General features: G+C 39.8%; 1 protein-coding gene across 9 annotated transcripts in view; it reads left to right on the plus strand.

Moving 5' to 3' along the window:
- The window catches only part of BBX (BBX high mobility group box domain containing), a 144,594-nt gene that overhangs the window by 10,058 nt on the left and 121,797 nt on the right, over positions 1-12,739 (plus strand). The window contains exon 3 of one of the 9 annotated variants that reach the window (XM_082042999.1): positions 7,275-7,363. The exons of 7 other annotated variants lie outside the window; for them this stretch is intronic. The gene's annotated coding sequence lies outside the window, so the exon portion shown is untranslated. The remainder of the gene's footprint in view (positions 1-7,274; positions 7,364-12,739) is intronic. One more of the 9 variants, XM_082043001.1, reaches the window with a different exon arrangement.

Genomic DNA, 12,739 nt, shown 5'->3' on the forward strand with positions numbered 1-12,739 from the left:
GGAGCTGAAACATATTGATGTTCTGCATTAAAATCTGTCTCTGAAAAGTTGAGAGGAAGTTGCTCTTTTTTGCCAGGTTGATGAAAAAGGCATTTTTGTGGTTGGCCCTGTTTGATTTGCTTTCCACAAGTGGTCTTTGAGCCACATCACGCCTACAGTGATAATATAGTTAGCAACATCATGCTGATTTTTTTTTTTTTTTTTTTTTCCTTTTCCTTATGGGGTGAAGTACAGTAACATGAATGTATGTTGTCTTAACTACTGAAGAGCTCAGTCCTGCAGCTACAGCTGTGCAATTGGCTTCCTGAAAAATATCCAGAACCAGAGCTGCATCACCAGCATGCACCCCTTTGCAGATCCGCTGCTTGAAGTTGCTGGTGGCCTGTAATTCCTCAGGAAAGCTGCAGATTTCACGTTATTCTTAATTGTTGATATGCAGATAGTCCTGCCAGGGTCATGCACCCATTTTGTATGCAGTGATCAGTGCACAAGCTTATGGGCAGTCCCTGACGTGATGATGAGCAGTGCAGGAAGGGCTCGGAATAGAGACAAGGCTGAAATACATGGAGTTCACATAAATGAGAAGAGGGTGGAAGAGCGTGAAGTGTGAGAATGCTATTTGGTAGCTGATATGTCTTTTGGCATGTATGCTGTTTTGTTCGAGTATATTAGCTTCCCAAGTTGGTTATATGGCTGGGCAAAGAAAGCATCTGATGTACTGCTTATCAGTGGTTGAAGATTATGGATTTGGGAAGAAGTAGCATTGTCATCTCCACTTCTTGGTGAGTCTGGCTTCAGATGTTCTTTCTCTTTGCAAAAGATTTCTTTATACCCAAATTTCATGTTGTGCAGTGCAAACTTCCTGCCTGGCTTAGTTCTAATCAGCGAGTGCTCCATGCCACAAACTTGTGAGTTTCAGGGTTTAGCTCTTGTTTGAATATGTCTGTAAATTTTTTTTCTTATTTAAGTAAAATGTCTTTATTTGTATTTCTTCCCTCTAATTTGTTTGAGATACTCTCGTACATTATGTTAAACATCAGTCATCAAGTGCTCATAATATATTTTGAAATGAGTACACAAAATTGCAGCATGCTCCAGCACTGATTATGGAGCTATGGCATACGAATTAATAAGAAAATAAAAATAGCATCATTAATTTCCAGCTGCTTTTGGAGAAACAGAGGTGTTTATAGGGGGAAATTTGATGTCTGCAAAATGAAGAATGACAAAACTGGTAGCAAATATATTAATGCAAGTAGCTATTCACAATTTACTCCTCTGTTTTGTTGATTAAAAATGGGTTCCAGTGCTGAAAGAGTAAGCAGAATCTCCAGTGACATTCTTTGAAAACTGTTGGACTAAGTAAATAGCGCAAGTGTCAGAACTAGAGCAAGGGGAGAAGTTTTTCGTTTTGATTTTATTTCTTAGTATAGAAAACCTTCAATAGGTGAAGTTATGGATAGCTAAGTGTAACTGTTTGGTTGAATGTGTCCATTTCCTGTTAATATGACATAAAACTGCCCATGTGTATGTGAGGGAAAAATTACAATTTGTTTTCCTTGTTAGTAAATCACTATTTTCCCTCATCTCTTGTACATGGTTGTGCTCATCTGCGTCACCTCAGCATTGTGTACTAAAGCAGCAGAAGGTAAATAAAGTCTATGGTTAGAAGTCACTCACACAACATCTGATGCCATGAGGGCCATTGCCATGGTCTGGACCATCGGTTTCCCTCGGAGGCCACTGCCAAAAGGATCTGGATGCTCAGCCACAGGTTTCGAAATCTTGTCCTGAGTTTTCTCTCTTACTTGGGGCTGGCCCTGTTGTTCAGGTGGGAGCTCCAAACAAAGCTCGGGGCCTGCGTGCCTGCAAAGTCTTCCTGGTTTTTAATCAGCAAAGGAAGATCCTGCCCTCCTGAGAGACATGCCTAGAGGAAGCAGATTATTTATTTATAAAGAGAAGTGGACTCTTGAGGATGTCACTGCTGAGCTTTCTGTTTTGTTGCGTGGGGCGGCGGCGAGGGGGCCGAAGTGAGTGAGAGGATGCTGGGCTGCAGGAAGGGAAGCACCTGAGAAAACTGGCCAGATACTGAGTTTCGTCTAAGAATTGTCATGCTGCTTTCTGTGCCATGGGTGATCTAGTTTCTGTATGCAGTCTTGCTTTCCTGGATGGACCCACAGAGGAGCTGCATTTGAAGTTTGCTGTTGTTCTTCACTTATGGAGACAAAAAGAGAGAAATCAAACCAGGAGGCGAGGCGGTCGACACAGACGTCCCCATGCGATTGGTTGCAGGAGAGAAGGGCACAGTGCAGGTCTTCCAGTGAGGACAGTATGTGTTCTTATTCAAGGATCCTAGAGGGGACAAAAAAAAATTAAAATCTTTGTGAGCGGGGGATGGTGTTTTGTGGAGCACTAACAGGCTTTGCAGAGATTGAGCAGGGCTGAAGTGCGGGCAGGCATGGTGAAAGCAGGGAGGCTTTTACACCTCGTATCCCTGGTCCTTGTGAGCACCTCTGTACATGTGCTTACACCTCTGGTGCCCTGACATTCCCGTTATGCCTTTTGAACTGATGTAAATAATTATTTTGGTCAATAATTACTTGGTTTAAATTGGTGCTTTTAATCTCGTTTTGCTTTGGTATTTTTGTATTTGTTTTCTCAGAAGCAATCTCTATTGATAGACGACCGTTAAAATATGTCGCTAAATATAGCCTTTACGCTAAACTTGGTACTACTTTTTTGTTAGTTCAGAGGATGCTCTGTATGCCTGCACACTTTCTAAGTGATTACATGACTTACATGCATTTCTTTTGATTGCAACTGTTAAAAGTTTTGATTTAGAACATAACAAATTATGCCTTTTTTTAAGTTGTAGCCTTTACAAATGTCCTATTTAATGAAGCTACGCTCGTGCACACAAATTAACGCAAATAGATTTTGCACCTAAAATGTAAGTAAAGTGTTATCTCTAATAAGGTAACTGATTCCACTGTAACCAAATGCAAGCTTTTAGAACTAGTGGAACTCAAACCTCTCTTTTTAGATGAGGAGGGAAACAAGTTATCTTGCTTTTTAAATACCCATTTAGTTTCCCAGCTTTACACCAGACTTCACTAAGTGACTCATGAAGCAATGGTGTTTTCTCTGGAAATGCAGTGGAAGTTACTACTTTCAGGCAACTTAGTTCTAAACCTAATGCTTTTTCTTGGTCTTTCGATGAAGACTTACCTGTTAACTATTTGAGCTTTGTTTACAGTTTTGACTTCAAACTTCTGTAATTTATTTTAATTTAATAGAAACTGAATTATATAATATTATAGTATAATTTAACATTAGTTTTTCATAATTTAAAGGTAAATTACAATTTGATCTTTCTTATTAAAATACATTTAGCATCAGTAACATGTGATTGAAATTTGAGTCTGATTTCAGAAGGGATTAGTTTGTAACTGTATCAGTTTCTGTGAAGCTGAATATATTTTCTCAGATGGCTTCAGTATCCATTATCCCAAGTTTCTCTCTGTAATAACAGGTGCCTTGGGCAGTATCTTCCACCATTAAGGAATGCAGTGTAGCTCACTAGGTGACACTGTCACCTTATTAACCTTTTTTGTGGGAGCTAGACCCCTCTGTAGCTTCTAGCAGATGTAGATCAGCAGATACCCGTCCGCTTACATAGACATGTAGCTCACATAAAAAAAATGAAGTGATTATTTTAAAATTGCTGTTGTAAGCTTTTCTTTACATTATGTGACATATGAGACTTTAATGGCTGGGCAGGGAGTTTATAACTTCCAGGAATGAATCTAGCACCACTGGTGTCTAGAAAACAAAAAAGTGAAACCAAATTGGTTACTGGATGCTGAACTTATTATTAGTGTATTAGATGAAGAAAGAGTAAGGAGAAAAAAAAATTGATAAATATGTCATAGCAACTCTGTGGGCTAACACAGGTAAAGAATTCTAACCCCCACCCTGCCAAAATATTAATAGCATCTGGGCAGAGGCAAAGAGCTTGATAACTTGTATTGACTCGGCTGCTCCACACAGTTTTTTCTGCATCAGGGGAACCTTGTAGTAGTATCTGTGACTATTAAGGAATGCAGAGTTAGACGTCAGGTAGTAGAAGAGTTGTGCTCAGAAATGTGGAGTGTGCCTGAGGTCTGGTGGCACAGTTACACAAACTACTCATACACTGCAGTTTTACTCTTCCCCCCCCAAAAGGAGGAGTTACATGCTTCAAGAAATGTTTTTATGGCCTCTCTCCCCAGCGCAAACATAAGTTTCATGATCCTCTCTTTGTCCTCTTTTTCTGTATTCTTTCATATCAATGTATAGGGTATTCAAAGTCTCAACAGTTATTGTGGTCTTGTATAACTAAATATAAAAAGATAAGATTAGAAAGCTAAATAGATATTAGAAGAAAATTGAAGCAAAGGTCAAAATGCTGTTGTAGGTCACAAATGTTTAAAAGAGTAATTTTTCTTTATTTTTTTTTTAAAGAAAACCTCCCTTAAAATATTTAAATAGGAAAATTACTAAGTATTACCTGCTCTTTTTCTTAAGAAGAGAACAAGCCAAAGTAAGACGAATCACTCATCTTGAAGGGGTTGTCATTTTAATTTTCACATACATTTGGTACAAGATCGGTAAGAAAATAAAGTCGTTGCATATTTAGGCAACTTTTCTGATGGAAGTTGTTTATTGCTGAAGCATTCATGTTTTATGAAGCTGCCCGAAAACAATTAGCTCTTTAGCCTAAGTGTTTAAAGAGAACGCTGATTTTATAGTTATTGCATTTCTATAGGATTGAACTATGCTTGTTCTAACTCGCTTTTCCTCCCTGCTGCCCTCTCCACACACACTTAGACATGTGAAATGTTGAAGCTTTCTTCGTGTTCGGAAAAGAAGTATTCAAGCCAAGATTTTCTCAGGAGAATTGGTATCTTTGAGGGTGTTCTGTCTGAGATGTCTCAGAGAAGCCAGTTACTCAGCATGTGTTTAGCAGTATTTTCCTACTGGGTTACATTGAAATGGGCTACTGGTCAGGATTAAAAAAACTGGATATAAAATTCACGTTGGTCTGAATTCAGAGTTGGTGTGAGCTTGTGCAATTCCACCGATGCTGCTGAACAGAATTTGGCTGCATTAGTCATGGAGATTGTAGCAAAACCAGCTAGGAGCCCTGTGTGTTTAGAATACTGCTGTAACTACATTGGTAATTCTTGATTGGAAGAATGAGACACGCTTGCTCCTTTTTGTTTTTTATTTGTGGGGAAGGGGGTTTGATTCCATCACTGCAGTTAAAGCTTGTTTGATTGGTGTTTTTGGGTTTTTTTTGCTTTGTAGAGTTAGTCAAGTGGATCAACTTAGTGAAATAACCCCTCCAACATTCTGTATTTAGATGACAGGCAAGTCTTTTTCTTGAAATGATTTTATATTTGGGAACTTCCAGAAAATTGTATTTTCACAACGAGAAGTATTTCTGCTAGTGCTGAACCGAACTAGTATTGCTGCTGAGCGGTTTGCCTTCATGGCAGCTCCAGCCCAGCACAGGGAGTTGGTTGGACTGGATGATTCTGAGGTTCTTGTCCAGCTGAAATGATTCTATGAGTGGAAAGGCAGGTGTGTGGCCGCAGCCCAAGTGCTCCAAGTTTGTATAAGGTGAGCTGCAGAGGAGTGTCCTTTGCAAAGGATCATATATATTAGTCACTGTCTGCAAAACAGATTCTGTCACTCTCCCAGGTACTTCTCCCCCCATGCCCTCAAAAGTGACAGAGGCAGCTAACCATATGTGTTATTCCCCCACCTCCTGACCAAAAAGGAGCTGCACTGATACCTGGGAGCTGTGCCCCGGGAGGTCTGGTCACTATCGTGCTGAGTTCAGTGAGAACTTCACTATTGACTTCAGTCGAAATAAATTCTAACTTGTAAGAAAACCTTTGTGACTCTCATTGAGGATTCTTTTTAAGGATCATCTGTACCAGCAGAAATATGCTGGTGATTAGTGTGAATTTTACTGTTGCACAAACACAGGTAAAAGTACGAGCGTGGATGCAGTAACCTTAGAATAAAGGTACAGCATACCACTACAACTTTTTCAGCTATGGAGACCAAAAAAAGCAGTAAAACCCCTTTCACAAGGGTGTGCTTGCATTTCTGTAAGGTGGGTTTTTTTGCCCTTTGAGGTATGCCAATATAATAACTGGTACAGAAGTGAGGTGCACATACACAGAAAATTCCTTGCTTAACTGTAGACTAGTATCCTGTTGCCATAGTACTTCTTCTGGTTGTGTTCTGGTATAGTTGAAACAAGGCTGTTTTCTAAGGTAGACAAATTCATAGAATAACATATAAATTGTACTCTGATGGTGCTAGAACCAAAGAAGAGTGATCTTGGAGTGAGTTTCTAGTAAAGTGTGTCTCAGACACTGAATGAACTTCTTGAAATACACCCTGGGGCATATGCAATGCTGTATCCAGTGCAGTTTACGATTTAAGCTCAAATATATTCAGAGGGATGGGTGAAAATGCATTCCAACTCTGCACTTACATTTTAGCAAGCAAATGAAAGGTTAGCACTTCCTTCTAGGATTCCGGCAAAGGGTGAAAATTGTGCTGTCTGGAGCAGGAAAAAAACAAAACAAAACGCTTCAACAAACAAACAAACAAACCAAAACAACAAAAACACAAAAAACCAACACTGGCTGGTGCTGCAGTTTTTACCATTAATTTGCTCAATGATCTTGTGCAGATTGCTTCCTCTTTCTTTTTATTCTCTGTTTCTCCTTTTACAAACTCGGGGTGGTGGTGGCTTCTTCCTTTGTAAAGTGTCGAGCAACTTCTGGAAGAAAAACTTGGTGCTGAGTGGTGGGGAGAAAGCTGAGAAAACTTGGCCAGATTTTTTTACTTTTTTATTACCATATGTTGGCTCTATTATAGGGTAAAATAGCAGTTGCATTAATTGTGGTGCTGTTATAATACTTGGGGAAAGTTTTACACAGGGGCTCAGTTTCATTTAATGTTTGTGAAGATCTAGAAAAGATGCGTACTCCTTTTTCTAGAGAGTTGGATTTCAGGTTGACTTTTAGCCTTTTCATTGTACCAGAGAGTCAAAACAATTCACTTTGTAAACATGTATATAAATGAAGTCTTTAAGAGTGTGTACTGTAGAACACAGATGGTGTTGTCATTTGTATGTGTTGCATGTTTTGTTAAACAGCACATTATTAGGGTGTAATAACACTGTGCTCTCCTATTGTGTACTTTTACAGGCATCAACTAACTACATTTTACAAACATTTCAGAACCAGTGTTACCAGCCCCGTTTTGCAGATTGCAGAGTAGACCCAGGGATGTTCAGGTAAGACCAGATGGCTGGTGGCAAAACCAAGTACAGAACTCCTGAACTTCCTGCAAGTTTTTACATTGCTGTTAAATCCATTATATCAGCTACCTCTTTGTTACTGAAACATCTGCCCTGTGTATGTGCATATGTTGCTTTTCCATATTGGTAGGTGAAAAAAATGATAGTGAACTGTCTTCTGTCGATTTCGGGCTTACTGATTAAGTATTTGTGAATTTACCAATCTGTTAGCATCTAAGTTCAGTGCAGAATTCTTCTGCTGCATTTAAGAGCTTGTGCTGTGTGATAGAAACATAACCTTGTAGGTCAGAGATTTTGGACGTGTTGTTTTGTTCTTCCAACCCAGGGTGTCATCTTTACTCTGTGCTGTGTGAATATTGCCGTCCATTCTTCCTACTTCTCTGAATGTGACTTTTGCAAGGATGCACGAGCATGTTCTGTTTGTGGTTCAAGGTGTGTGAAGGTGATAGAAACATATTTATACTTGAGTGTTCAGTTGAACTCTATAGCCTGAGCTTCTCGTAGGGATTGGCACAAGTGGTCTGGAAGGAAGTCAGCATTGTGGCACTGTGGGGTTTTGTGGGACACTCTGTAGTTCAGGTCCCAAGTTTAAACTTGTAGTTTCATAGTAGGTCAGTAGCAAAGAAGCCTAATGACTGTCTTTTTAAAGCAGATTAGACTGAGAATCCATGGACCTTGTGCTTTTGTTTGTTGGCTACTACTGTTGAGAGCTGTGGACTTCAGTGCCAACCTGGGGTCTTAAGCATGTTCCGCTTTCTTAGTTGGCACAGTCTTGAGCATGCTGGAACTTGATTTCGCAGAAGATTCTTAATTTCTTGTTCTCCTTCTGATTTCAAATCCATGTGCTATACTGTGAAATACAATGATAGAAATCTAAGAAGATAATCAGTAAAAATTGGTAGATCCCAAGGGAGTTATTCCCCATCTTTGCTCCACAGTTCCAGCCAGCACTATCAGGGTTTTTTAACTGCTGATCTTTTTTATAAGGCTGCTAAACTTGCATCTTTTGGACTGAGTTTTTCCTGTGTTGGGTTTATCTTTAAAACAAGGGCCATGCAAGGGTCCTCATCTGAGGGAGCTATGAAAGAATTACTAGAAAAAAATATTTATATTAAAGAAAAAAAAAACAAACTGAAAAACAACTTCTAAAAAAAACAACAAAACAAAAAATGGGGAAGCAGCCTAAAGATCTCAAGGAGCTTGGTCTGAAGAATACTGGTCCTGCTTGCTGTCCAAAGAATTGATTTTTATTTCACAAATACAAAAGTTTTTTGTTGGGTTGGCTTTTAAGAATTGTGCCTCAGTTGTGGAGAGGACAAAGATCTTTATATACTTGATTATTTTAGGGCCCAGTCCTGCAATGCCTCTGTCACAGCAGTCACCCTGAGCAATTGCAGTTGCAGGATTGAAGCCCTGCATGCAGCTAATCTTACAGGGACCTGATCCTGCTCTGAGACATTTTGGCACAGATCCCTGGGCACGTGCACAGTTCTGAGTAAGCTGTTGTGGCTTGGCATCAATGAAACAATTGGTGAAGATGGATCTGATTGTGGATTCCGGTTTTTGAAGCAGTGAGGTTCCTTTTGGAAATCTGATAAGGCTTGTTACATACAGAACTTTGCAAATTGTGTACACTGAGTGATTTTTTTTTTTTTGAGGTGCTTCTCAAGAAATAGAGACAATTACATTCAGAAATTTCCTTTTTATTCTCTTTAAAATGTGATGCTAAATAGTTGACAGTGAAAGGAGATCAATAAGAGTATAGATAAAATACAAACAGAAGGAATAGGTGGTCCAATAGTGTGTGTGGGTTTTTTTGTTTCTTTGAGTACTTTTTTAATACTTCCTTCTCCCAGTTAATACACGACTAAAGCAATAAGTTTATGTAACTGCTTGGAATGTTCACTCAACAAAATTTTGCAAAAGTCAAATAATGTTTTTGCAGAAAAGACATTCTGAGAAAAAACAAAGCAAATCTTACCCTGACAGCCAAGGAGTAGTGTTTCAGATGGGAACCAGACTGAAACTGTGCTGTGACACTTCCTTGACCTGGACCAGATGTTTTTGGCTCCTTAGAAAACCCACAACTTTAAGCAAAGTTGATGCTGGTCAGTTTTTGCTGCTGGTGTTCAGAATGCTGTGGACGACAGGGAGAACTGAAAACCATCAGGTACTTTACAGTCTGCTGTTGCTTGAGAGTGCTGTTACTATCAGGTCCGACTCAATTACACTCACAGAGAAGGGGATTTCCAGTCGGATGTGAGAAGTGTGTTTAAGCTGCCACTGATTCTCTCTGAAGACCATCCTGAAGAATAAGGTAGTAGCTTGGCTACCTGGTACTTCAGGTAGACTGCCATGAGCACGTAGGCAAGCAGAAAGTTAGCCCAGGGATCTTACCACTGCATTGGTAATACTGCAGAATATGGGACTAGTAGAGAAATAAAATGGGAATAAGAGGATGTGGCAGGTTATGGTTCACTTGTATCAAAGTGGAATTTCTTGTAGGGTCCTAGTATTTTCCTCTCATGCTTTATGGCGTTATTGAGACCTGTAGTGGGTGTTGGATCTGATCCATTCTGGTGCTAGAGCATGCTGTTTCTTCTTCTCTCTAGCCAGAGACTGAAGGTGGCTCTTAGATGCATGTCTGCAGTTACAATAAGACTGACTTAACGTCATCGTGCTCCAGAGCAGGGAAAAGGCTGAACCAAATAGCTCATGATGAGGAGATGTCTGTATTCCTAATACCCAGAGCGAGGTAAGAGTACAGTGGTGCCTGGACCATACTTGCGAGGTGTTGGTTGTGTCTGGAGCGGGCAGGGTGCAGTTCTGATCATCCAGATTGAGAATTCTTCTAGAGCTCCCTGCCTGTTTGTCTGTCTGGGTTTCCTGTAATGGAGATTGAGATGGGTAAGGACAACTGTAAGGAACATTTTGGTGTCTTTCAGACAGTCAGGACACAGACACAGCTCAGTTTGGGAGGGATTCGCAGTGCTGGAGCTGAGGTGTGGTCAGAGATTGTCACGAACACATCTGAACTTTGGCTTCTAAATTGTATGGTGACCAGGACTTTAAGAAGGAGATAAGGTGTTGGGGGGGAAGGAATATGATGGCTATCAGAGACAATCCACTTCTGAAGTTACCAGAGGAGCTTGTGAGATTACAAAACTTTATTCACAAAGACAGAATTTTTGTCCCTCAGGTACACTGTGCCAGCTTGATTAATTGCCTGATGTTTTGCCATTGTTTCAGTCTTCAGCAAAATTGAATTCTGCTTATGCATGAACGAGGACGTTCCTGCTATATTTCCTTTGGATGCGGATCTGTAATTATTGGTTTTGAGTGTATTTATGAACTACTAAGGCCTTTACTAGAGAAGACTTGCTTGTGACATCAGGAAGAGCTATTCCTGTTTTGAGTCTGACAGTTTTTCCTTTACCAGAAGGAGGTTCCCGGGAGTTAAGTTTGCTTACAATTGTCATCAAGTACACAGCACGGTAAATCTCCATTGGGTTCAGTGAAGCAGTTGCAGGATGATTTGGGGGAAGAAATGCTCCCTAGCTCTTCTTGCATTTCTATGCCTCTGTAACAAATCATTTAGCTCCGAGAACAGAAAGGAGCAGGTTCACTGAGGCGGTTGATCAGGTTCATGGAGTCACATCATCCATGTTTCTCTGTGCTTTTTCATTTTTGAGATCTGGAGCAGCAGAGGTTTTGCTTAAATAAAAAGATGACCTCATCTCTTTTCTGTTGTTTGCAGCTGCTGTTGTGTTTTGCATCTCCACAAAGTAGGTATGATGAGTTACCTGTCCAGGGGTTAGTAGACAACACGTAAGACATGAGGATGGAGATCCATGGATCTTCACCTGCTTTTTACTGTGTTGGAAAAAACTACTTCTGTTCCAGTTGTCTCATTCTTCTTTGGAGAACTTCATTCATTCATTAAGTCGGCCATGTATGATGGGCCGGAGGGGGATGAAGAAAAAAAAAAAAACATAGGAAGTCAAATTGCAGTTACAAAGTAATCATATGGAGTCAGATCTTTTGGGAAAACTGGACATGGGTTGTCACTGTATTAAATGTTAAGCATATGCGTAATTCCTTATAAGACTGAGATGATTATTTGGTTTCAAAATTGCACCTGACTGCACGGATTTTCAGCCTAAATTCATATTATTTCTATGTGGAATCTCTTTCAAATATGTCACTTCTACTGGTGGTGAAAAGTATTTGATCACAGTGTTATTTTAAACTTAGATGCATCAGCTTCCAAAACTTAGGATTCTTGACAGATATTTAAATATTTAAAACACCCTCCATGAGATTACTAAATCCAGCAGTTCAACTATATAAACAATGCCAGGAATAATGAGCCAGAAAATACTCAAAATGGCATACCCTCTCCATAAATATTTCTCTCTTATTTTAACATCCACCATGGTGAAACACAAGGAAAGTAACTCCTGAATGTTTATTTGTCCTAACTAACTAGCTTGTTGCTCTAAGAAGCTTTGAGGGAAATCTGTGGAGTCCCACAAGGTGGCAGGAGCTAACTGTTCTGTACTGAAGCTGTGGTCTGGAGGAAAGTGAAGGTAATAAACTGATTTTGCTAGTTGCATGCATTCAAATCACGAGCAAATTAGACTGAAATTAAAAAAAAAAAACCACCTTGTGTAGGTGTTTCTTTGACTTTTGATTAATTTGGTCAAATGAACAAGATTCTATCTTCAAGAATCTTTCTTTGAAAGAGGAAGTTCAGCAATTCTTACTTTGCCAACAAAAAGGACCTGGTAATTCACTTGTAATGTGCGTCATGGCTGTGAATGGAGAGCAGGAACGAGGTTGTGCAGAAACTTGCTGGCATATGGGGGTCCCAGTTTAACAAATGGGCAGTGAGCATCTCTAACTTGCGAACTCACCTTGATGTCGTGGGAATGGCGATCATGAGGTGGGACACAGCAGCCGGGGCTGAGGGACTCTGGGATTAAAGGAATTCTCTGCTGCTTCTGTGAGGCCATAAAGATGGCTTTTTTAGGAACTCTGATGAATCAAAACAGCATTAAAAGTGTCTGAGTTTGGGGATTATTGGAAGTAATCAGAATAGCTCATCCTAACTAGTAATACTGTGTTGGCTAGTATATAATGCATAAGGCTGAATTTTTTTTTTCCTTTCTATTCCTAGTGCCCTGATATTTCTTTAGGCTGCTGGAGTTCTTGTCTCACTTCTCCTTGCTTTTGTTTCCACTTGCCTGTTGATGGTCAGCGCTTTCCTGAAACATTCTGTGATCAAGATGTAAAGCACTGCAAAAGATCAAGGGGGTTAATCAAGTGTGTTTCATCGAAGAAGTGATTTGA

This window comes from Streptopelia decaocto (genome assembly GCF_964273445.1).
Source record: "Streptopelia decaocto genome assembly, chromosome: 1".
NCBI lineage: Eukaryota > Metazoa > Chordata > Aves > Columbiformes > Columbidae > Streptopelia > Streptopelia decaocto.